At 45.2% G+C, this 24,905-nt stretch overlaps 1 protein-coding gene across 8 annotated transcripts in view; it reads right to left on the bottom strand.

The window, feature by feature from the left end:
• The window catches only part of USP54 (ubiquitin specific peptidase 54), a 138,461-nt gene extending 115,747 nt beyond the window's left edge, over nt 1–22,714 (bottom strand). For 2 of the 8 annotated variants that reach the window (XM_055275748.2, XM_055275753.2), the window contains exon 1: nt 22,564–22,714. The gene's annotated coding sequence lies outside the window, so the exon portion shown is untranslated. Of the gene's footprint in view, nt 1–22,193; nt 22,319–22,563 lie in introns of those variants that run through there. The other 6 variants (XM_063637473.1, XM_063637477.1, XM_063637470.1 and 3 more) reach the window with 5 other exon arrangements.
• Between the last annotated feature and the right edge of the window lie 2,191 nt (nt 22,715–24,905).

The raw sequence follows: 24,905 nt of genomic DNA, 5'->3' as shown, positions 1-24,905 counted from the left end.
TGATTGGTGCATTTTTACAGAGTGCTGATTGGTGCATTTACAATGCTGTAGCTAGACACAGAGCACTGATTGCTGTGTTTACAATCCTCTAGCTAGACAGAAAAGGTCTCCAAGTCCCCACTCGACCCAGGAGGTCCAGCTGGCTTCACCTCTCACTGGGACTACAGGCGCCCGCCACCATGCCTGGCTAATTTTTTGTATTTTTAGTAGAGACGGGGTTTCACCATGTTAGGCAGGATGGTCTCCATCTCCTGACCTCATGATTTGCCCACCTTGGCCTCCCGAAGTGCTGGGATTACAGGTGTGAGCCACCGTGCCCAGCCAATTTTTTTTTTTAATTAGTTGGATGTGGTGGCGTGTGCCTGTAGTCCCAGCTACTTGGGAAGCTGAGGTGAAAAGATCACTTGAGCCCAGAATATCGAGACTGCAGTGAGCCATGATTGTGCCACTGCATTCCAGCCTGGGCAACAGAGCAAGACTCTGTCTCAAAGAATAAATAAAGAGATAATTGTATACCCATGTTCATAGCAGCATTATTCACAAGAGACAACAGGTAGGAGCCACCTAAGAGAACAGGTAAGCAAAATGTGGTACATACATAGAACTGATTCAGCCTTAAAAAGGAAGGAAAATCTGACACATGCTACAACACAGATGAACTTGAGGACATTATACTAAGTGAAATACGCTAGTCACAACAGGACAAATACCAATGACTCCATTATATGAGGCATGAAGAATAGTCAACTTCATTGAAACAGAAAGTTGGATGGTGGTGGCTAGGCACTTTGGGGAAGGAGAATTGGGAGGGTGTTTAATGGATTTGGAGTCTCAGTTTTACGAGATGAAACAGGGTGGGCAGGTGTGGTAGCACACACCTGTAATTCCAGCACTTTTGGAGGCCAAGGCCAGCGGATCACCCGATGTCAGGAGTTCAAGACCAGCCTGGCCAACATGGTGAAACCCTGTCTTTACTAAAAATACAAAAATTAGCCGGGTGTGGTGGTACAGTCCTGTAATCCCAGCCACCCGGGAGGGTGAAGTAGGAGAATCAGTTGAACCCAGGAGGCAGAGGTTGCAGTGAGCCGAGATCACCCCACTGCACTCCAGCCTGGGCGACAGAGTGAGGCTGTCTCAAAAAAAAAAAAAAAAAAAAAAAAGATGAGAGAATGCTGAAGATTGGCTGCACAACAATGTGAATGTATGCAACACTACTGAACTATACACTTAAAATGGTTAAGATGATAAATATTATGTGTATTTTACCAAAATTTTTTAAAAAATAAAGAGAACTAATCAAAACACAAAGTGGGGTGTGATGCTGCTCACCTGTAGTCCCAGCCAATCAGGAGGCTGAGGTGGGAAGGAATTACTTGAGCCTAGGAGTTCGAGTACAGCCTGGGCAACACAGAAGAGCCCATCTCTTAGCCTGATCAGTATAAGGTGTTGAGAGAGAAACACTCTAAATTCAAATTCAAATAAAAAATCTGCTGCTTTTCTCATTTCAAAAAACAATTCAAGCCTTACTGGTGATATTTGTTGAAAAGGACTAATAGGCGCCGGGCGCGGTGGCTCACACCTGTAATTCCAGCACTTTGGGAGGCCAAGGCGAGCGGATCACGAGGTCAGGAGATTGAGACCATTCTGGCTAACACGGTGAAACCCCGTGTTAGTAGAATATTTTTACTCTACTAAAAATACAAAAAAATTAGCTGGGCGTGGTGGTGGGCACCTGTAGTCCCAGCTACTCGGGAGGCTGAGGCACGAGAATGGCGTAAACCGGGGAGGCGGAGGTTGCAGTGAGCCGAGATTGTGCCACTGCACTCCAGCCTGGGTGAGAGAGCGAGAGACGATATCTCAAAAAAAAAAAAAAAAAAAAAGAAGAAATGGACCAATAGGCATCAAATTCATTACTCCTAACTGCCTAACTGAACAGTTTCATACAACTGAAAAACCTAATATATTCAGCGCAGCTAATATATTTCTAGAGGCAGGAATTAGAAAGTAAATATTGACCAGGCACAGTGGCTCATGCCTGTAATCCCAGCACTTTGGGAGGCCAAGGCAGGAGGATAGCTTGAGCCCAGGAGTTTGAGACCAGCCTGGGCAACATGGTGAAACCCCATCTCTACAAAAAATACAAAAATTAGCCAGGTGTGGTGGCATGCACCTGTAGTCCCAACTACTCGGGAGGATCACTTGAGTCCAGGAGGCAGAGGCTGCAGTGAGCCATAATCCTGCCATTGCACTCCATCTTGGGGGACAGTGAGACCTGGTTTCCACAAAAAGTAAATATCATTACTAGAGTTTGCTTAAAAAAAAAGAAAGAAAGAAAGAAAGAAAGAAAGAAAGAAAGAAAGAAAGAAAGAAAGACAGAGAGAAGACTTAGCCTAAAGAACATAGTCTCCAAATACTAAGGATGGTAGCTTAGAAATAAAATAGTCATTAATTGTCATATTCTATGCAAAGTTTGAAGTCCGCATTAAGTTATTAACAGCCCCATTCCTGAGGCTTATTATTCAAAAGGGTGGAAATAAGAAAACTTTAATTTTAAAAACTAAGAACTAGGCTGGGTGCGGTGGCTCACACCTGTAATCCCAGCATTTTGGGAGCCTGAGGAGGATGGAGAGCCTGAGCCCAGGAGTTCAAGATCACCCTGACCAACATGGTAAAACCCTGTATCTACTAAAAATGCAAAAAATTTCCCAGGGATGGTGACATGCGCTGTAATTCCAGCTGCTTGAGAGGCTGAGGCACAAGAATTGCTTGAACCCGGGAAGCGGAGGTTGCAGTGAGCCAAGATCACGCCACTACACCCCTGCCTGGGAGACAGAGCAAGACTCCATCTCAAAAAAAAAAAGAAAACTAAGAAGTAATCCTTCAGAGGAAGAAATGTGCTTAATTGACTGGTAAGGATTAAATGAGTTGCAGTGTGTGAAGTGTTAAGCCTAGCTCCTGCCACATGGTATTGCTCAACAAGTTATTCAGACTTGGCCGGGCATGGTGGCTCACGCCTATAATCCCAGCACTTTGGGAGGCCAAGGCGGGTGGATCACGAAGTCAGGAGTTCGAGACCAGCCTGGGCAATATGGTGAAACCCTGTCCCTACCAAAAATACAAAAATTAGCCGGGTGTGGTGGCACATGCCTGTGGTCCCAGCTACTCCGGGGGCTGAGGCAGAAGAATCGCTTGAACCCGGGAGGCGGAGGTTGAGTGAGCTGAGTTCATGCCACCGCACTCCAGCCTGGGCAACAGAGTGAGATTCCATCTCAAAAAAAAAAAAAAAAAAAAACAGTTATTCAGACTCTCTCCATTGTCTCATTCCGTACGTTTCCCTCTTATACCAACATAACCAAAATGAGTTTGACTGTTTTTAACACAAACATGAACAATATTTGAAATAACTGTATACACTTACAAAGTAATTTTACGATCACTATCTTTTAAAACTTAAAACAGCTCAAGGAAGGGAAAAAGAAAACTGAAATTTAGAGTCCCTATAACATTATGGCTACTGTGCTAAGAACTGACATCTATCACTTCATTTAATTTGCTCAGGTAGGTTATTATTATCCTAATCTCACAGATAAGGGAAGTGAGGTTCAAAAATATTTAGTAATTTGGCCATGCTTGGTGGCTCATGCCTGTAATCCCAATACCTTGGAAGGCTGAGGCGGGCGGATCATTTGAGCCCAGGAGTTCGAGACCAGCCTAGCCAACATGATGAAACCCAGGCTCTACTAAAAATATAAAAAATTAGCAGGGCATGCTAGCGCATGTCTGTAGTCCCAGCTACACAGGAGGCTGAGGTGCAAGGATCACTTGAACCTAGGAGGTGGAGGTTGCAGTGAGCCAAGATCATGGCACTGCACTCCAGCCAGGGGGACAGAGTGAGACTTTGTCTCAAAAAATAAGTAAAATTTATATGGAAAGGCATAGGCCCTAGGAATATGTATTATAGATAGCAGTAAATAAAACACTGAAGTGTCTAAAGCTTAATTTGGTAATTACAAAGTTTCTTATATCAAGTCTGTAAAATAAGCTTGATGTTTCCTTAGACCTAGTGGGCGTCAGCAAAGGTGAAAACCCAATACTAAAATGATACTGCCTCTCCCTGGTGTTCCCCTAACACTGAAGGAACACATAGAATTCCCATTTGTTCATAAATACCCTTCTGATCTTCAATGACCATGAGTAAAGATAAACAAGGAGTTGAAAGAAATGGCAAAAAAGAACCAAATAACTTATCTTGTTTTGGCACTATACAGCTCTGACTGGGGTCAACATCCAAGACAGGATGTACCATCAAAGGAAATGGATCTGCACAGAGAAATAAAAGCTCAGCCCGAGTCAGAAGTGAAACAATGGCACACAAATAAGTTTTGTTTCCACAGAGAATGCATTTTTCTATATAAACTTCACCATGAGGCTGGGTGCTGTGGCTCACGCCTGTAATCCCAGCACTTTGGGAGGCTGAGGTGGGCGAATCACTTGAAGTCAGGAGTTCGAGACTAACCTGGCCAACATGGTGAAACCCTGTCTTTACTTAAAATACAAAAATTGCCAGGCATGGTGGCTCCTGCCTGTAATCCCAGCACTGGGAGGCAGAGGTAGGGGGATCATAAGGTCAGGAGATCGAGACCATCCTTGCCAACATGGTGAAACCCCATCTCTACTAAAAATACAAAAATTAGCTGGGAGTGGTGGCAGGCACCTATAATCCTAGCTACTTGGGAGGCTAAGGAAGGAGAAGCGCTTGAGCCTGGGAAGCAGAGGTTGCAGTGAGCCAAGATCGTGCCACTGCACTCCAGCCTGGCTACAGAGCCAGACTCCGTCACACACACACACACAAAAAAAAAAAAAAAAAAAAAAAATTAGCTGAGTGTGGTGGTGTGCACCTGTAATCCCAGCTACTCAGGAGGCTGAGGCAGGAGAATTGTTTAAACCTGGGAGGCAGAGGTTGTAGTGAGCCAAAATCACGCCACTGCACTCCAGCCTTGGTGATAGAGCAAGACTCTGTCTCCAAAAAAAAAAAAAATTAGCCAAGTGTGGTGGCACACACCTGTAATTCCAGCTACTTGGGAGGCTGAGGCATGAGAATCACTTGAACCCGGGAGGCAGAGGCTGCAGTGAGCTGAGATCACACCACTGCACTCCAGCCTGGGTGACAGAACAAGGCTCTGCCTCAAATTAAAAAAATAAAAATAAAAAAACTTTACTGTGAAACTACATTATCTACAAGATGTTTCTTCAGAAATTTCTTCAGGAGAAACTGAAAAATTTTTTTTCCAAGACGTAATAATTGTCACTGACTTCCTGCCAGCTTTATATCAGAAACTTTTGGCCAGGCACAGTGGCTCACACCTGTACTGTAATCCCAGTACTTTGGGAGGCCAAGGTGGGCGGATCACTCGAGGTCAGTTTGAGACCAGCCTGGCCAAGATGGGGAAACCCCAACTCTACTAAAATTACAAAAATTAGCCGGACATGGTGGCACACACCTGTAGTCCCAGCTATCTGGGAGGCTGAAGTGGGAGAATCGCTTGAACCCAGGAGGCAGAGGTTGCAGTGAGCCGAGTTTGCACCACTGCACTGCAGCCTGGATCATTTAGCAAGAACTGACATCTATCACTTTTCTGAGACAGTTCTGTCTCAGGAAAAAGAAAAAAAAAGAAAGAAACTTTTCAAACATCCTAGAAAAAATGAACCTACACACAGGTCACAATAAAACAAAAATGTATTTTGCAAGAATACAATATAGCCTTACCTCAGCTTCTGTTTTCATTTAAAAACGCAAATGCTATTTGAAAAAAATGTGGTTTGCAGAACATGTTTCTTGCTTTCAACATGGCACGGAAAGGTAATGCTACCACACAGTGCCAAAACACTAAAATATGGGTTTCAGAAAGGCTTGTTAGTTTCACACCAACAATAATAGGGCTAGATTTCCTATTTGCAACAAGCTACGTAATGAATACAACAGCTTTTCCTTAAAAGTCACTTATCTATAGAGAATGTTTATACAGAGAAACTGAAATAAGAAAAATTCTAGAAGAGTAACTGAGTTTTTTAAAAAACATTTTTGTACATTCTACCATCATACCTCCTGAATATGCAAATATTCACGTATGTGCCTGATATAAGCCATAAAAATAACTCACAAATTTATTATATGAAATTATCCCTGAAACTAAAATAAGTAAAATTTGGATAAGCTTTTCTACAAATATACTCTCTGGAAGACAAAGACAGAAAAGTGAGCCTTAAAGTGAATTCCATTTTTCTACTACTTCTCATTAAATATTAAAAATGTGTCCATATTTTTTTAATATTAATAAACTAAATTAAAAACCTTAGTGAAGTACAAGGTATGGTAGCTCCTATCTATAAGCTCAGCTACTTGGAAGGCTAAGGTGGGAGGATGGCTTGAGTGCAGGAGTTCCCGGCCAGCCTGGGCAACATAGTAAGAACCCAGATCTAGAAAAAATAAATAAATAAAAAATAGGCTGGGCGCAGTAGCTCACACCTGTAATCCTAGCACTTTGGGAGGCCAAGGCAGGTGCATCACTTGAGGTCAGGAGTTCGAGACCAGCCTGGTCAACATGGTGAAACCCCGTCCCTACTAAAAAAAAAAAAAAAATTAGCTGGGCATGGTGGCAGGCACCTATAATCCCAGCTACTCAGGAGGCTGAGGCAGGACAATCACTTGAACCTGGGAGGCAGAGGTTGCAGTGAGTAGAGATCGCGCCACTGCACTCCGTCTGGGCAACAGAGCGAGACTCCATCTCAAAAAAATAGTAATAAAAATAAAATAGGCCGGGCGCGGTGGCTCACGCCTGTAATCCCAGCACTTTGGGAGGCCGAGGCGGGCGGATCACAAGGTCAGGAGATCGAGACCATCCTGGCTAACACAGTGAAACCCCATCTCTACTAAAAATACAAAAAATTAGCCAGGCGAGATGGCAGGCACCTGTAGTCCCAGCTACTCGGGAGGCTGAGGCAGGAGAATGGCGTGAACCCCGGGGGGGCGGAGCCTGCAGTGAGCCGAGATTGCGCCACTGCACTCCAGCCTGAGCGACAGCGAGACTCTCAAAAAAAAATAATAATAAAATAAAATAAAATAGGCCAGGTGCAGTGGCTCACACCTGTAAATCCCAGCAATTTGGGAGACGAGGCAGGCAGAGCACTTAACCTCATGAGTTCCAGACCAGGCTGCACAACACAGTGACAACTCATCTCTAGGAAAAATACAAAAAAACTAGCCAGGCACGGTGGTATGCCCCTATAGTCCCAGCTACTCAGGAGGCTGAGGCAGGAGGATCACTTGAGCCCAGGGAGGTTGAAGCTGCAATGAGTTGAGATCCCGCCACTGCACTCCCACCTGGGAAAGAGTTAGACCCTGTCTCAAAAATAAAATAGATAGACAGAAAACCCAATTTATCCTATATGTATAATTAAATATCAGATAGTTATTATTTACGTATACTATTAAGGATTTTTAATCTGATAAATTTTATTGAGCTAGCTTCTCCCCAATTTTAAATGCAACCCCTCTAACTCAGATGGCACATAACTGTAAAAAACATTAAATGAATACCAGAATTGTATAGTCAAATCACATTTGTACCCAAAAGTAGGCTTTTTCCCCCTTGTTTTAATTCATAAATTTATTCAACAGACTTGATTTTTTTTTTTTTTTTTTTTTTGAGACAGAGTCTTGCTCTGTCGCCCAGGCCGGGCGCAGTGGCTCACGCTTGTAATCCCAGCACTTTGGGAGGCTGAGGCGGGCGGATCACGAGGTCAGGAGATCGAGACCACGGTGAAACCCTGACTCTACTAAAAATAGAAAAAATTAGCCGGGCGTGGTGGCGGGCACCTGTAGTCCCAGCTACTCAGAGAGGCTGAGGCAGGAGAATGGCGTGAACCTGGGAGGCGGAGCTTGCAGTGAGCCGAGATTGCGCCACTGCACTCCAGCCTGGGCAACAGAGCAAGACTCAGACTTGATTTTACAAATTCTAACCATCCTAGAATTCTCATGTCAAGATATTACAAGCATTATAACAGCCTATTCTAGTGTTTTACCCACTGATGGTCAAGAGATTTCCCCTAAAAGTAAACAGTAAACTAGAAAAAACATTGCCAGCTATATGATAAAGAATATATTTGATGGCCGGGTGAGATGGCTCATGGCTATAATCCCAGCACTTAGGGAGGCCAAGCCTGGCACATCACCTGAGATCAGGAGATCGAGACTAGCCTGGCCAACATGGCAAAACCCAGTCTCTCCTAAAAATGCAAAAATAAACTGAGTGTGGTGGTGCATGCCTGTACCCCACTTACTCAGGAAGCTGATGCAGGAAAATCCTTGAACCCAGAAGGTGAAGGTTGCAATAAGCAGAGATCTTGCCAAAGCACTCCAGCCTGGGAGACAGGGTGAGACACTGTCTCGGAAAAAAAAAAAAAAAAAAAAAAGAATATATTTGGCTGGGCGTGGTGGCACACACCTTTTATCTCAGCATTTTGGGAGACCAAGACAAGAGAACCACTTGAGCTCAAGAGTTTGAGACCAGCCTTGGCAACATGGTGAGGCCCTGTCTCTATAAGAAATACAAAAAATTAGCCAAGCATGGTGGTGTGTGCCTCTGGTCCCAGCTACTCAGGAGGCTGAGGTGGGAGGATTACTTAAGCCCAGGAGGTCAAGGCTGTAGTGAGTGGTGATCGTGCCACTGCACTCCAGCCTCTTTTTTTTTTTGGAGATGGAGTCTCACTCTGTTACGTAGGCTGGAGTACAGTGGCGTGATCTCAGCTCACTGCAACCTCCACCTCCCAGGTTCAAGCAATTCTCCTGCCTCAGCGTCCGGAGTAGCTGGGACTGCAGGTACACGCCACCATGCCCAGCTAATTTTTGTATTTTTAGTCAAGACGGGATTTCACCATGTTGGCCAGGCTGGTCTTGAACTCCGGACCTCAGGTGATCCACCCACCTTGACCTCCCAAAATGCTGGGGTTACAGGCGTGAGCCACCGTACCCGGCCTACCACCCTCTTTTTTTTTTTTTTTTTGAGACCCTGTCACCCCCACCAAAAAAAAGAATATTTTTACTATAAAGAGATTTAAAACGTCAAAATAAGAAAAAAATTGCATATGCCAAAACAAAGATAGGCAAAGACATGAACAGTTAGAAATATGACTATCTTGAAAACCCAAAAGGGCTGGGCGTGGTGGCACACACCAAAACTTTGGGAGGCTGAGGCAGGCCAACCACTTGAGGCCAGGAGTTTGAGACCACCCTGGTCAACATGGTGAAACCCCGTCTCTACTAAAAATACAAAAAATTAGCTGGGCGTGGTGGCGCGTGCCTGTAATCCCAGCTACTCAGAAGGCTGAGAGGGAAGAATCACTTGAACCCAGAAGGCAGAGGTTACAGTTGAGCCAAGATTGTGCCACTGCACTCCAGCCTAGGTGACAGAGCAAGACTCTGTCTCAAAAAAAAAAAAAAAACACAAACAGAAGAAAAAATTATAATTAGCAAAATGATTTAGTAGCTCACACCTGTAATCCTAGCACTTTGGAAGGCCGAGGAGGACAGATCACTTGAGGCCAGGAGTTCCAGACCAGCTAGGCCAGGCCAGGAGTTTGAGATCAGCTAGGCCATGGAGAAACCTCATCTCTACTAAAAATACAAAAATTAAAGGCTGGGCGCGGTGGCTCACGCCTGTAATCCCAGCACTTTGGGAGGCCGAGGTGGGCGGATCATGAGGTCAGGAGATCAAGACCATCCTGGCTAACACAGTGAAACCCTGTCTCTACTAAAAATACAAAAAATCATCCGGGCATGTTGGCGGGCGCCTGTGGTCCCAGCTACTCGGGAGGCTGAGGCAGGAGAATGGCGTGAACCTGGGAGGTGGAGCCTGCAGTGAGCCGAGATTGCACCACTGCACTCCAGCCTGGGCGACAGCGAGACTCCACCTCAAAAAAAAAAAAAAAAAATACAAAAATTAGTCACACGTGGTGCCATACACATGTAGTTCCAGCTACTGGGGAGGCTAAAGTGGAAGGATCATTTGAGCCCGGGAGGTCAAAGCTGCAGTGAGCCAGTATTGCACCACTGCACTCCAGCCTGGGTGATACCTGTCTCAAAAAACAAACAAAAAAACTGTATGGTATTGGCCCAGGAATAAACAACTGAAAAGAACAGAAATATTCAAAAATAAACACATGGAGGCTGGGCGCAATGGCTGGTACCTGTAATCCCAGCACTTCGGGAGGCCAAGGCGGATGGATCACTTGAGGTCAGAAGTTCGAGACCAGCATGGCCAACATAGTGAAACCCCATCTCTACTAAAATTACAATAAGTTAGCCAGGCGTAGTGGCATGCACCTGTAGTCCCAGCTACTCCGGAGGCTGAGGCAGAGAATCGCTTGAACCCCGGTGGCGTATGTTGAAGTGAGCCAAGATCACATCACTGCACTCCAGCCTAGGCAACAAAAGTGAGACTCCATCTCCAAAAAAAAAAAAAAAAAAAAAAAAAGGAAACACAGGCATACATACATACATACACAAATGGTGGATATATGGCCATTGAGAACACGATGAAGATAAGATTTCATATCATTAAAGACAGGATATTCAACAAATAGGCTTGGGTCAGTTGCATATTTGTGGAGAAAAAGAGTACCTCCAAAAACATATAAAGATAAATTCCAAATCAATTAAAGAGCTAAATATGTTAAGCTAGTAAAGAGTTAGGATAAATATAAAATATTTTTATAATTTTGGGATGGAGAGAACCTACTTAAGCAAGCCTCAAAACCCAGAAACCATTAAGAAAAAAGATAGATACGAAATTTTAGCACATCAACAGACATTATGGATGATGCAACAGATTGTAGAAAATATGTGCAATTGGTCGGGCGTGGTGGCTCACGCCTGTAATCCCAGCAATTTGGGAGGCCGAGGCGGGCGGATCACGAGGTCAAGAGATCGAGACCATCCTGGTTAACACAGTGAAACCCTGTCTCTACTAAAAATACAAAAAATTAGCCGGGCGCAGTGGCGGGCGCCTGTAGTCCCAGCTACTCGGGGGGCTGAGGCAGGAGAATGGCGTGAACCCAGGAGGCGGAGCTGGCAGTGAGCCGAGATTGCGCCACTGCACTCCGGGCTGGGCGAAAGAGCAAGACCCCGTCTCAAAAAAAAAAAAAAAAGAAAATATGTGCAATATATGTTAAAAATACAAGGATACATAGAGAGAGTTCCTATTAGTCTAAAGGGAAAAGAGGGGAGAGGTGTGGATAGTTAATGGGTACAAAAAAATAATAGACAGGCCGGGCGTGGTGGCTCACATCTGTAATCTCATCACTTTAGGAGGCCAAGGCCGCAGATCAGTTGAGGCCAGGAGTTTAAAACTAGCCTGGCCAACATGGTGAAACCCTGTCTCTACTAAAAAATATAAAAATTAGCCGGGCATGGTGGCACCCACCGGTAATCCCAACTACTCAGGAAGCTGAGGGACAAGAATCGCTTGAACCCAGGAGGCAGAAGTTGCAGTGAGCTGAGATCACACCACTGTACTCCAGCCTGGGCGACAGAGCAAGACTCTGTCTCAAAAACAAAAACAAAAATAGAAAGAATAAGAGGGAATATTTGATAGCACAAATGGATAATTACAGTCAATAATTTAATTGTACATTTTTAAACAACTACAAATACAATTGTTTATAACACAAATAATGAATGCTGAGAGGATGAATTCCCCATTTTACGTGATTTGATTATTATGCAATGCATGCCCATATCAAAACATCTCATGTACCCAATAAATATACACACCTACTATGTATCCCCAAAAAAATAAAATATTTTTTTTAAAAATAAAGCTGGGCATAGTGGCTCACACCTGTAATCCCAGCACTCTGCGAAGCTGAGGCAGGCAGATCGCTTGAGGTCAGAAATTCCAGAATAGCCTGGGCAACATAGCAAAACCCTGTTTCTATAAAAAATACAAAAGTTAGCTGGTCATGATGGCTCACACTGTGGTCCCAGCTACTCGGGAGGTTGAGGTGGGACGATCACCTGAGCTTGGGAAATTGAGGCTGTAGTGACCGAAATCACTCCAGCCTGGGCAACAAAGAGATCTGTCTCAAAAAAAAAAAAAAAAAAAAGGCCCAGCACAGTGGCTCACACCTGTAATCCCAGCACTTTGGGAGGCCAAGGTGAGAGGATTACTTGAGGCCAGGAGTTCTAGACCAGCCTGGCCAACATGGCAAAACTCGTCTCTACTAAAAATACAAAAATTACTTCAGCCAGGCACAGTGGCTCACGCCTGTAATCCCAGCACTTTGGGAGGCCGAGGTGGGCAGATCACTTGAGGTCAGGAGTTCAAAACTAGCTTGGAACATGGTGAAACCCTGTCTCTACTAAAAATACAAAATTAGCCAGGGGTGGTGGCAAGTGCCTGTAATCCCAGCTACTTGGGAGGCTGAGGCAGGAGAACTGCTTGAGCCCAGGAGGCAGAGGCTGCAGTGAGCCGAGACTGCGCCACTTCACTCCAGACTAGGCGACAGAGAGACTCCATCTCAAAAAAAAAAAAAAAAAAATCAAGTTCCATTCATGTATCCTCAGCAAACTAACACAGGAACAGAAAACCAAATACTGCATGTTTTCACTTATAAGTGGGAGCTGAACAATGAAAACACATGGACACAGGGAGGGAACAACACACACTAGGGCCTGTGCGGGGGTGGGAAGAGCATCAGGATAAACAGCTATTGTATGCAGGGCTTAATACCTAGGTGATGAGTTAAAAGGTACAGCAAACCATCCTGGCACACATTTATGTAACAAGCCTGCACATCCTGCATGTGTATCCAGGAACTTAAATTAAACTCTAAAAAAATACAAAAATTATCTGGGCGTGGTGGCAGGTGCCTGTAATCTTGCCTCCTCAGGAGGCTGAGGCACAAGAACCACCTGAACCTGGGAGGTGGAGACTACAGTGAGCTGAGCTCACACCACCACTGCACTTCAACCTTAACAGAGGGAGACTCTGTCTCAAAAAAAAAAAAAAAAAAAAAACTTAAAAAAATGTTTTCAGAGAATAAATGTAGCTTTGATATAAAAAGAAAAACTAAAATGGGCTGGGAGGGGTAGAATGGGAAGAAAAAAGCCCAGTTACAAAATAAGCAAAGAATAAGCAATTCCACTGAAAGAAATACAGCCAATAAAGAAATAAAAAGATGTTAGGCTGGGCACCACAGTGGCTCACACCTGTAATCCCAGCACTTTGGGAGGCCAAGGCGGGCAGATCACCTAAGGTCAGGAGTTTGAGACCAGCCTGACCAACATGGAGAAACCCGTCTCTACTAAAAATACAAAATTAGCCGGGCATGGTGGCGTACAGCTGTAATCCCAGCTACTCAGGTGGCTGAGGCAGGAGAATCGCTTGAAACCAGGAGGTGGAGGTTGCGGTGAGCTGAGATCGCACCATTGCACTGCAGCCTGGGCAACAAGAGCAAAACCCTGTCTCAAAAAAAAAAAAAAAAAAAAAAAATTAGCCAGGTGTGGTGGCGCATGCCTGTAATGCCAGTTACTTGGGGGGCTGAGGCAGGAGAATCACTTGAACCCAGGAGGCAGAGGTTGCAGTGAGCTGAGATCATGCCATTGCACTCCAGCCTGGGCAACAGAGAGAGATTCTGTCTAAAAATAATAATAAATAAAATAAAATAAAAAATAATAATAAATATGGAAAATGTTCAACTTCATCTCAAATAAATGGAAATTTAAAATGAGATCACTTGGCCATGTGCAGTGGCTCATACCTGTAATCCCAGCACTTTGGAGGGCTGAGGTGGAAAAATTGCTTGAGTTCAGGAGTTCAAGATCAGCCTGGGCAATATAGTGAGACCTCGTCTCTTCAAAAAAAATTTAAAATTAGGCTTTCTCTTCCTGGTTCCTAGCAGAGTCAGGAAAAGCTTTGTTGAGAGAGTGGGGTAAAAAAACTTTTTTAAAATTAGCTGGGCATGGTGGTGTACATCTGTAGTTCCAGCTACTTGGGAGGCCGAGGTGAGAGGATTGTTTGAGTCCAGGAGGTAAAGGCTGCAGTAAGCCGTGATTGCATCACTGCACTACAGCCTAGGCAACAAAGACCCTGTCTCAAGAAATAAAAATGAAAATAAGGCAGTGGTTCACACCTGTAATCTCAGCACTTTGGGAGTGCAAGGTGGATGGATCATCTGAGGTCAGGAGTTCGAGACCAGCCTGGCCGACATGGTGAAACCCCATCTCTACTAAAAATACAAAAATTAGCCAGGCTTGGTGGCAGGCGCCTGTAATCCCAGCTACTCGACAGGCTGAGGCAGGAAAATTGCTTGAACCCGGGAGGCGGAGGTTGCAGTGAACTGAGATTGTGCCACTGCACTCCAGCCTGGGTGACACAGCAAGACTCCATCTCAAAACATTAATAAATAAAAATAAATAAAATGAGACCACTTGTCTTCTCCTTTTAGCAGCAGGGTCTCACTCTCACTCTGACGTCCAGGCTGGAGTGTAGTGGCATGATTTAGCTGACTGCAACCTCAAACACCTGGGCTCAAGGGATCTTCCTGCCTCGGCCTCCCAAGTAGCCAGGACTATAGGCGCATGCTGCCAGACCCAGCTAATTTTTATAAATTTTTGGTAAAAAATTAGCCAGGCCGGGCACAGGGGCTCACACCTGTAATCCCAGCACTTTGGGAGGATGAGGCAGGGTGGATCACCTGAGGTCAGGAGTTCAAGACCAGCCTGGCCAACATGGTGAAACCCCCTCTCTACTAAAAGTACAAAAATTAGCTGGGCATGGGGCTTACGCCTGCAATCCCAACTACTTGGGAGGCTGAGGAAGGAGAATCGCTTGACCCAGGAGGCAGAGGTTGCAGTGAGCTGCGATTGCGCCATCGCACTCCAGCCTGGGTCACAGAGCAAGACTCCATCTCAAAAAAAAAAAAATTAGCCGGGTGTGGTAGCTGGTGCCTGTAATCTCAGCTACTCAGGAGGCTGAGGCAGGAGAATCGCTTGAACCTGGAGGCAGAGGTTGCAGTGAACTGAGATTATGCCACTACACTCTAGCCTGGGCAACAGAGTGAGACTCCATTTCAAAAAAAAAAAAAATTTTTTTTTGGTAGAGGCCAGGCAGGTGGCTTACACCTGTAATCCCTGCACTTTGGGAGGCCAAGGCAGGCAGATCACCTGAGGTCAGGAGTTCGAGACCAGCCTAGCCAACATGGTGAAACCCTGTCTCTACTAAAAATACAAAAATTAGCTAAGTATGGTGGGGCGTGCCTGTAGTCCCAGCTACTTGGGTGGCTGAAACATTAGAATCACTTGACTTGAACCCAGGAGGTGGAGGTTGCATTCCAGCCTGGGCGATGGAACAAGACTTGTCTCAAAAAAAAACAAAACAAAACAAACAACAAAACTGCATGTATTTCTTTTTTCTTTTTTTTTGAGATAGAGTGTCTGTTAGTCACCCAGCCTGGAGCGCAGTGGTGGGATCATGGCTCGCTACAGCCTCAACTTCCCAGGCTCAAGCGATCCTCTTGCCTCAGTCTCCTAAGTAGCTGGGGTTACAGATGCATCCCACCAAATCCTGGCTAAATTTTTTACTTTTTTTGTAGACAGGGTTTCTACATTTTGCCATACCCAGGATGGTCTCGAACTTGTAGGCTCAAGCAATCCACCCACCTTGGGCCTTCCAAAGTGCTAGGATTATAGGCGTGAGCCACCACACCCAGCCTAATATATATTATAACGCAGTTGTACTCCTCCACTTTTTTCTAAATCAGAGAAGCGTTTATTAAATGGCCCAGCAGTGCAACTGAAGACAGAAAAATTAAACAGTAATATAGCGAACCAAAAATAGGAAGCACCTAAATAAAACACCTGAATCACTTATCCTTAGTACAAGTAGGAAGTATAAGTACAGTTTAAGGTAAACAAGTAATCAGTTTGTATTCTATCATCTATCAGTAAATAGCCTCTTGACAAAACTGGTTTCCCAAAATTAGCTGAGGGCATCTATAACTCTACAGTAATTATTAAATATAACTTGGCAATGTGGTAGAGTACAAGGAACAGTTAACTGGAAACCAGGACATCTGGGACGTTGCAGCTGTGTGACTTTGGGTAAGTCATTTAAAAGTTCTCTAGGCTTGCCGGGCACAGTGGGTCACACCTGTAATCCCAGCACTTTGGGAGGCCAAGGTGGGCGGATCACTTGAGGTCAGGAGTTCGAGATAAGCCTGACCAATATGGTGAAACTCTGTCTCTACTGAAAATACAATAATTAGCTGGGCGTGGTGGCGGGCGCCTGTAGTCCCAGCTACTCAGGAGGCTGAGACAGGAGAATTGCTTGAACTTGGGAGGCAGAGGTTGTAGTGAGCCGAGATTGCGCCATTGCACTCTAGCCTGGGCGACAGAGCAAGACTCCATCTCAAAAAAAAAAAAAAAAAAAAAGAAAGAAAAAAGAAAGTTCTCTAGGCTTTAGTTTCCTCAATATAAAATGAATAGAATGGACTGGTTGATCTCTAAGCATTCTAGTAAGCCTAGAACTGATTATCAATACTTCATTAATGGTATTTATCATTCGCACTTAGGTTTTTGGGGATTATTTTTTTTTTCCAGTAGAAATAGGGTCTCACTCTGTTGGCCAGGCTGGTCTTGAACTCCTGGCCTCAAGCAATCCTCCCACCTTAGCCTCCCAAAGTGCTGGGATTACAGACATAATCTCACGTAGATTTTTAAAGAAGCCATTTACAAAGATACAAAATTTGGGGGCCGGGCGTGGTGGCTCACGCCTGTAATCCTAGCACTTTGGGAGGCCAAAGCGGGTCAATCATCTGAGGTCAGGACTTCAAGACCAGCCTGCCCAACATGGTGAAACCCTATCTCTACTAAAAATACAAAAAATTATCCGGGTGTGGTGGTGGGCGCCTGTAATCCCAGCTACTCCGGAGGCTGAGGTCAAGAGCAAAACTCTGTCTCAAAAAACAAACAGGTCGGATGAGGTGGCTCACCACTGTAATCCCAGCACTTTGGGAGGCTGAGGCGGGTGGATCGCCCGAGGTCAGGAGACCACCCTGGCCAACATGGCGAAACCCCGTCTCTACTAAAAATACAAAAATTAGCTGAGCTCGGTGGCACATGCCTGTAATCCCAGCTACTCAGGAGGCTGAGGCAAGAGAATCGCTTGAACCTGGGAGGCAGAAGTTGCAATGAGCCAAGATTGTGCCACTGCAGTCCGGCCTGAGTGACAGAGCAAGACTGTGTCTCAAAAAACAAATAATACAAAGATATAAAATTTGAATTTCAACCAGAAAACCATATTTTGGACTTTGGAATATAGAGTGAAAAAAAAAACCTGAAAGCAAATATATAAAAACATGTGACACATACATATATTTTTCTCAATATAAAAAAACTACAGTATGAAGGCCGGGCGTGGTGGCTCACGCCTGTAATCCCAGCACGTTGGGAGGCCGAGACGGGCGGATCACGAGGTCAGGAGATCGAGACCATCCTGGCTAACATAGTGAAACCCTGTCTCTACTAAAAATACAAAAAATAGCCAGGCATGGTGGCGGGCACCTGTAGTCCCAGCTACTCGGGAGGCTGAGGGAGGAGAATGGCGTGAACCCGGGCGGCGGAGCTTGCAGTGAGCCGAGATTGCGCCACTGCACTCCAGCCTGGGTAACACAGGGAGACTCCATTTCAAAAAAAAAAAAATTACCATATGAAAATATGTTTGACTAAATGCCTTAAAGTCTGTCATAATAACATTTCCCCTATACATGAATACAGATAACCATTTCCACTACTAAAATGATCACTTGCTGGAAGCTTACAAATATATAATTGCTTGCTACAACTATTTTCCCAAGCATAGCTCCCTATACAATTATACACAGCAGAAATTTGGTAATTTACTCAATTCTCTATATAACAATACAAATTTTGTATTTAGCATCATGCTAACATTCACATTTGTTCCTCATATGTAGTGTAAATATCTGAGGGAGAAAAATCTATGAGTAAAAAAACAGATACCCCTATCCATTTATACCTTCCAATTCCCACCCAGAATTCTGGTCTCCTGGCCAGTTCCACCTGCAACCTCTCCCCACTTCCTCTATACCAAGACTCCCTCCCTCCCTATAAAAGAAAGAAATCTTAGTGTATTAGAATCACATAAATTTCTAACACCAATCTCGAATCTACCATCTAGTAGCTCAATAATCTTTGGTAACTTCCTGAACTTTTTCTTGTTTTTTTTTGAGACAGAGTCTCGCTCTGTCCCCAAGGCCGGAGTGCAGTGGCGCGATCTCGGCTCACTGCAAGCTCCGCCTCTCGGGTTCACGCCATTCTCCTGCCTCAGCCTCCCGAGTAGCTGGGACCACAGGCGCCTGCCACCACACCCGGCTAATTTTTTTTTTGTATTTTTAGCAGAGACGGGGTTTCACCGTGTTAGCCAGGATGGTCTCGATCTCCTGACCTCCTGATCCATCCGCCTCGGCCTCCCAAAGTGCTGGGATTACAGACGTGAGCCACCGCGCCCGGCCTACTTCCTTAAGTTTTTAAGCCTCAGTTTTCTTTAAAACTAAAGTAACTAGTACCAGCTGCAGAGCAGAGTGTTGTTATAAGATAAAATGAGATAATGTGCCTGGCACATTAATAATCACTCAATGAATGTTAGCTATTATTATTATTGCCTTAAGACTGTTGTAATATTTATTTACTTATTTTTTATTTTTTTTTTTTTTTGAGACGGAGTCTCCCACTGTCACCCAGGCTGGAGTGCAGTGGCGCGATCTCGGCTCACTGCTAGCTCCACCTCCCGGGTTCACGCCATTCTCCTGCCTCAGCCTCTCCGAGTAGCTGGGACTACAGGCGCCCGCCACCATGCCCGGCTAATTTTTTGTATTTTTAGTAGAGACGGGGTTTCACCGTGGTCTTGATCTCCTGACCTCGTGATTTATTTATTTATTTTGAGACAGAATCTTGCCTGTTGCCTAGGTTGGAGTGTAGTGGCATGATTTCGGTTCACTGTAACCTCCGCTTCCTGGGTTCAAGCGATTCTCCTGCCTCAGCCTTCTGAGTGGCTAGAATTAGTGGCAGGCATCACCATGCCCATCTAATTTTTGTGTTTTTAGTAGAGACAGGGTTTCACCATGTTGGCCAGGCTGATCTCGAACTCCTGACCTCAACTGATCTGCCCACCTCAGCCTCCCAAAGTGCTGTGATTACAGGCCCGAGCTACTGTGCCTGGTCCGTATTTATTTACATTTACAGTAAAGGAGTACTAAAAAAGACTAATAGGACCAGCGAGGTGGCTCACGCCTATAATCCCAGAATTTTGGGAGGCTGAGGTGGGAGGATCACTTGAGCCCAGGTGCTAGAGATCAGCATGGGCAACATAGGGAGATCCTGTCTCTAGAAAAAGTACAAAAATTAGCCAAGCACCTGTAGTCCCAGCTCCTGGAGAGGCTGAAAAGCAAAAGGATTCCTTAAACCTAGGAGACTGAGGCTGCAGTGGGCCGTGATTACTCCACTGCACTCCAGCCTGGGCGACAGAGAACTCGTCTTTAAAAAAAACAAAAATAAAAAAGGGCTTAAATTATGAACTGACCAGTCAATTTTCTCTTCAAACTTCCATTCTTTTATCTCTTCTGAGAAATTTACTATGTGTTTCACTAATGCAGCACAGTTTAGTTTGCTTAACACTTTGTAATTTTAAAAACTCTTAAGCTGGGCATGGTGGCTCAAGCCTGTAATCCCAGCACTTTGGGAAGCCAAGCTGCCAAGGCAGGAGGATTGCTGGGTAACATAGCCAGACCAGCTTAGGCAACATAGCAAGACCTCATCTCTACAAAAAAATTTTAATAATTAATTGGGCGTGGTTGTATGCACCTGTGGTCCTATCTACTCAGCAGGCTGAGGTGGGAGGAAAGCGTGGGCCCAGGAGGTTGAGGTGGCAGTGAGCTGTGATGACACCACTGCATTCCAGCCTGGGCAACAGAGCGAAGCCTTGTCCCAAAAAAAGAGAAAAGAGAATTCTTACTTTGGGAGGCTGAGGCAGGAGTATCACTTGAGCCCAGGAGTTTGAGACCAGCCTGACAACATAGCAAGACCCCATCTCTAAAAATAAGTCAGCTGGGCATGGTGGCCCTCACCTGTAGTCTCAGCTCTATTCGAGACAGAGGTACGAGGATGGCTGGAGCCTAGGAGGTTGAAGTTGCAGTGAGCCATGATCTTGCCACTGCACTCCAGCCTAAGTAACACAGTGAGACCCTGTTGCAAAAAAACAAACAAACAAATTCTTTGTCCTGTCAACTACTATATAAACTCTTCAGGGGCAGAACTTTGTCTCATACTTTCATGTTCATATATTGTACTTATTACATTTTAAGTATTTTTTTTCTCTATCAGTCTGCCCTCACAGGGTCTGAGCAATTCCAAGGCAGAGATCAAGTTCTACCTGTATTTGTATCCTGAAGGCTTAGCAATCAGACACAAAATAGGTCTCAATAAATATTAAGTGGATAAATGAATTAATCTTTTTTCACTGCAATGCCTTACATAGTACTTTACACATAACAGGAGTTTAGCAGAGCTTGTTATTGGATTCATGCAGAAATCTTTTGGACTCAACCACCACACAAAGCTTTATCTTGCATCAGAAAAGCACTTCTACTTTAAAGTTTAGCTGCTGACATTACAAATTAGGTTTCACTCTAACATATACCAAATAAATGAGTTCAGTGACTAACCACATTAAGACCAGCTGAAGAAGGATTTTAAAAGCCATTTCTTTTTTTTTTTTTTTTTTGAGACGGAGTCTCACTCTGTCGCCCAGACTGGAGTGCAATGGTGCAATATCGGCTTACTGCAACCTTCCCCTCCGGGGTTCAAGCGATTCTCCTGCCTGAACTTTCCAAGTAGCTGGGATTGCAGGCGCGCGACACCATGCCTGGCTAATTTTTGTATTTTTTTAGTAGAGACGGGGGTTTCACCATGTTAGCCAGGCTGGTCTCGAACTCCTCACCTCAAGCAATCTGCCCGCCTCGGTCTCCCAAAGTGCTGGGATCACAGGCGTGAGCCACCGCGCCCAGCCAAAAAGCCATTATTCTAATTAATGCATTTGTGAACCTCAACATGAAAAAATCCAGTTATATAATCACAAGAGAGGTTATCCCTTTCAAATGTATACCCACAAAAGATAGAAAAATGGTCAGAAAACTTGTATCTGTCGATTGAAATAAATTACTTTTATGCCTGACTTGAAGCCATTGTTTTCACTACAAATAAGTTAACCAGCAAAGTGGTCCACACCTGTTTCCAGAAAACAGTCCTTAAGACTCAAAGACTAGATGATTTCCCCTCTGTGATTTTAACTCCTGAGAAACATCTTTTATTTCAACATTGATACATTCAAAACGTGTTCTGTCTCCTAAAATAAAATCTCATTCATTTCTTAAAAGGCAAATAGCTTGATAAGCACACTTTAGGAACACCTGGTTTTACATCCAAATAACTAAAAACTATCCCTAGATTTAGTGTTCAGCCTGCTGTTGCAATTAAATTTGTTTTTTAAGTTACATTTGTGGAAGGTTTAAGTGTCATATTGCATATTTTTTCACCATACCATCTAACCTGACTACCTTTCATATATTTCATAAGCACACCGTAAAGAAATTGTACACTTGAATGAGTCTGGGAAGAAACGTAAGCTTAGCACACACCCCCTTCTTCCAACTCAATACGCTTCAGAGGAAACAACCTTAGCGTTTTTTTCTTCTCAAGAATCGCTCTCTCCCGCCCCCCCACCCTGCGCTTTATTTTAGAGTAGCAATCATTCATTATCCTACTCGTAGTTGCTCAGCAAAAAGAACCTTCCCAACTAATACTAGTTCACCAGGACTCTCCGTTCGCATCTCAAGAGTGTCCGTGGGGTATCTCTCCGGAAAGAGGGAAAAGAGGCGGCGACGATCTGGGACGCCACCATTCCCGCCACGGCCATTTAGGACCCAGGTCCCGGCGCGCGGTCCCCGACTAGCCTCAGGCACAGCCCGGGGATCTGTAAAGGTCTGATCCCTTCTCCCTCCACCCCTCTAACCAGTGAAAAGCAAACTGGGCCCAGCGTCTGTGCTCTCATTCAACATACCGTCCTCCTTGCTGTACCCCATTTCTTCCCACTTCTTTCCCAATGTAGCCTGGTCCCTTTATCCAGTTCCGAGTCTCCGTAAACACCCTGCTCCCAACACACACACCCCTCCACGCTCCAGCCCGCGCCCCCTGAACCCCATTACACACGGGTCCCTCCCCCTGGACCTCCCAGCAGCTCTAGCCCTCCCGCGTGCCCTAGAGCAGACCGGCGCCGCGTCCCTGTACCCACAGGACCCAGGTCCTGCCCCACACGTCACACTCAGGTCCATTCCTCCCGCGACCTAACCTTCCCCGCACCCCCTCCCCAGACGCTACCCCCTGCACCCCGTTACCCCCCGGCCCCGCCCCCCTGAGGGTGTCGCACTCACAGCTCCTGGCGCCGCATACTTAACCGCCGCGGCTGCTATAGCTACAGGGAGCCAAGGCAACCAGCTCTCGCGACACTTTCCTTGGCCACGGCAAGAGCAGACGAGAAGAGACTCTCGCAAGAAAGTAAATGAGTCAGGCTGGAAACGGCGAAGTATATCTCGCGATAGCGCTGTTTAAAATGGCGGCCTCAAGGCGTTTCATGGGTGGCTCGGACAGGCGTGGAGGTGGGGCGCAGGCGAGGATGAAGCTTGAGTTGGGCGGGAGTCGGAAAACGATTGCAGGCGGGACCGTGCGTCGGGGGTGAGGAAACTTAGCGTGCAGACCCTAAACTGGGATAACTTTAGGGATATGGCCTTCTTTTCCCAATTGCCTCAAACTTAGAGCAGCGTCGCCTTTAGCTGAAGGTTCATTTTCCCAGCATTTTCCTTCTCCAGGCGGAGTAGTTGGAGACAGAGAGGGCAAGCCAGAAACTGACCTTCCCATCTCCTCATTCCCTTCCATCAAGAACTTTTCATCGTTCTTTCCCCACCCTGGTTTGTAAATTGTATTTGGCTTCATAGAAATGTTTGTCCACGGGTGCCCTGCCCCATCAGTTCGCTCCAGCAATATAGGAAGTTACCAAAAAAAATTTTTTTTATTGACCTTGGATGCAGAAAGGAACCGCGTTGGTGTGTGATTTGAATTTTGGACTTGTTGCTTCCTGCCCTGCGGCCATGTCCCCCTTACTTGGTGACTCTCAGCACTTAGTTGTGGTGCGTTTTCTCTCTGCTCTCAAGACAGCTATAAAAGCAGACTAATTGAACAGCATCTAGAACAGAAGGTGGATTTAAAGAACCTTGGTCGGCCGGGCGCTGTGGCTCACGCCTGTAATTCCAGTATTTGAGAGGCCGAGGCGGGCAGATCACAAGGTCAGGAGATCGAGACCATCCTGACCAACGTGGTGAAACCCCGTCTCTACTAAAAATACAAAAATTAGCTGGGCGTGGTGGCGTGTGCCTGTAATCCCAGCTACTCGGGAGGCTGAGGCAGGAGAATTGCTTGAAACAGGGAGTTGGAGGCTGCAGTGAGCCAAGATCACGCTACTGCACTCCAGCCTGGCGACAGAGCGAGACTTCGTCTCAAAAAAGAAAAAAAAATGAGCCGGGCGTAGTGGCGCGCGTCTGTAGTCCCAGCAACTCGGGAGGATAAAGTGGGAGAATCCCTTGAGCTGGGAGGTGGAGGTTGCAGTGAGCTATGATCACACCACTGCACTCCAACAAACAGAGCCAGACTCTGCCTCAAGAAAGAGTGTGAGAGAGATCAAAATATCATTTCAACATGTATCCAATGTTATTAACGACATAGCTTACGTTCTTTTTTTCGTACTAAGTTTTCAAAATTTGGTGTTTATACTTGGAGCACATCTCATTAAGGACTGGGAGCATTTAAAGAGCTCAAGAGCCACATGCAACTAGTGACGACAGTATCGGACAGCGCAGACCTAGACTCTAGAGTAATGAATGAGCTCTCTAGATGAATGGGGGGTGGTATCATGGGTGTGTGGTGTATGTAAAAGAAACCCTTGAAATTCCTAACTCAAATGGCTGCAGAGGCTAGGCAAGTAACAATAAAAGATGACCTGACATAGAGACTAGGACCCACTGGAGACTACAAACTCCTATCTAAAAGAGCCACTTTTCCTGAGTTTTAAAACACAGTGATGCCAAACAAGATGTCTGTGAGTAGGACACACAGCTAACTCTGCGGCCAGTGTACTGCCTCAGTGAACCATGGTATTCAAATGTATGAAACACAAGGATTTTTTGTTGTTTTTTTTTTATTTTTTTGAGACAGGGTCTCTCTAGTCATCCGTGATCTCGGCTCACTACAACTTCCACCTCTCCCACTCACATGATCCTCCCACCTCACCTCCCAAGTAGCAAGGACTACAGACACCTACCACTACACCTGGCTAATTCTTGTAGAAAGGGTATTTTAACAGAAGAATAGTAACTAGGCAAAGGGATGGCAAACCTTGAAAATCTGACCAGATTTCTTGCTGGGTCCTGTACAAGTGTGTGCACTTTAAGCCACCATTGCAATTTAGGATTATAATTTGACTTCTAAGTAGAGTTTCCTACTGAGGAGATAATTTTACAACCAACCTGGGCTCCCTATAAATTAATAAGCTGATATCATGATTTTTATTATAGTTAAAATTTTAGACATTCTGAGCTTGAAAAAATTATTTCCAGGTTTTCTTTTTTTTTTTTTTTTTGAGACGGAGTCTCGCTCTGTCGCCCAGACTGGAGTGCAGTGGCGCAATCTCGGCTCACTGCAAGCTCCGCCTCCCAGGTTCACG

The sequence above is a fragment of the Symphalangus syndactylus genome, chromosome 4, assembly GCF_028878055.3.
Source record: "Symphalangus syndactylus isolate Jambi chromosome 4, NHGRI_mSymSyn1-v2.1_pri, whole genome shotgun sequence".
NCBI lineage: Eukaryota > Metazoa > Chordata > Mammalia > Primates > Hylobatidae > Symphalangus > Symphalangus syndactylus.
The sequence above is the reverse complement of the archived record's forward strand: the minus strand, read 5'-3'. Positions and strand labels throughout refer to the sequence as shown.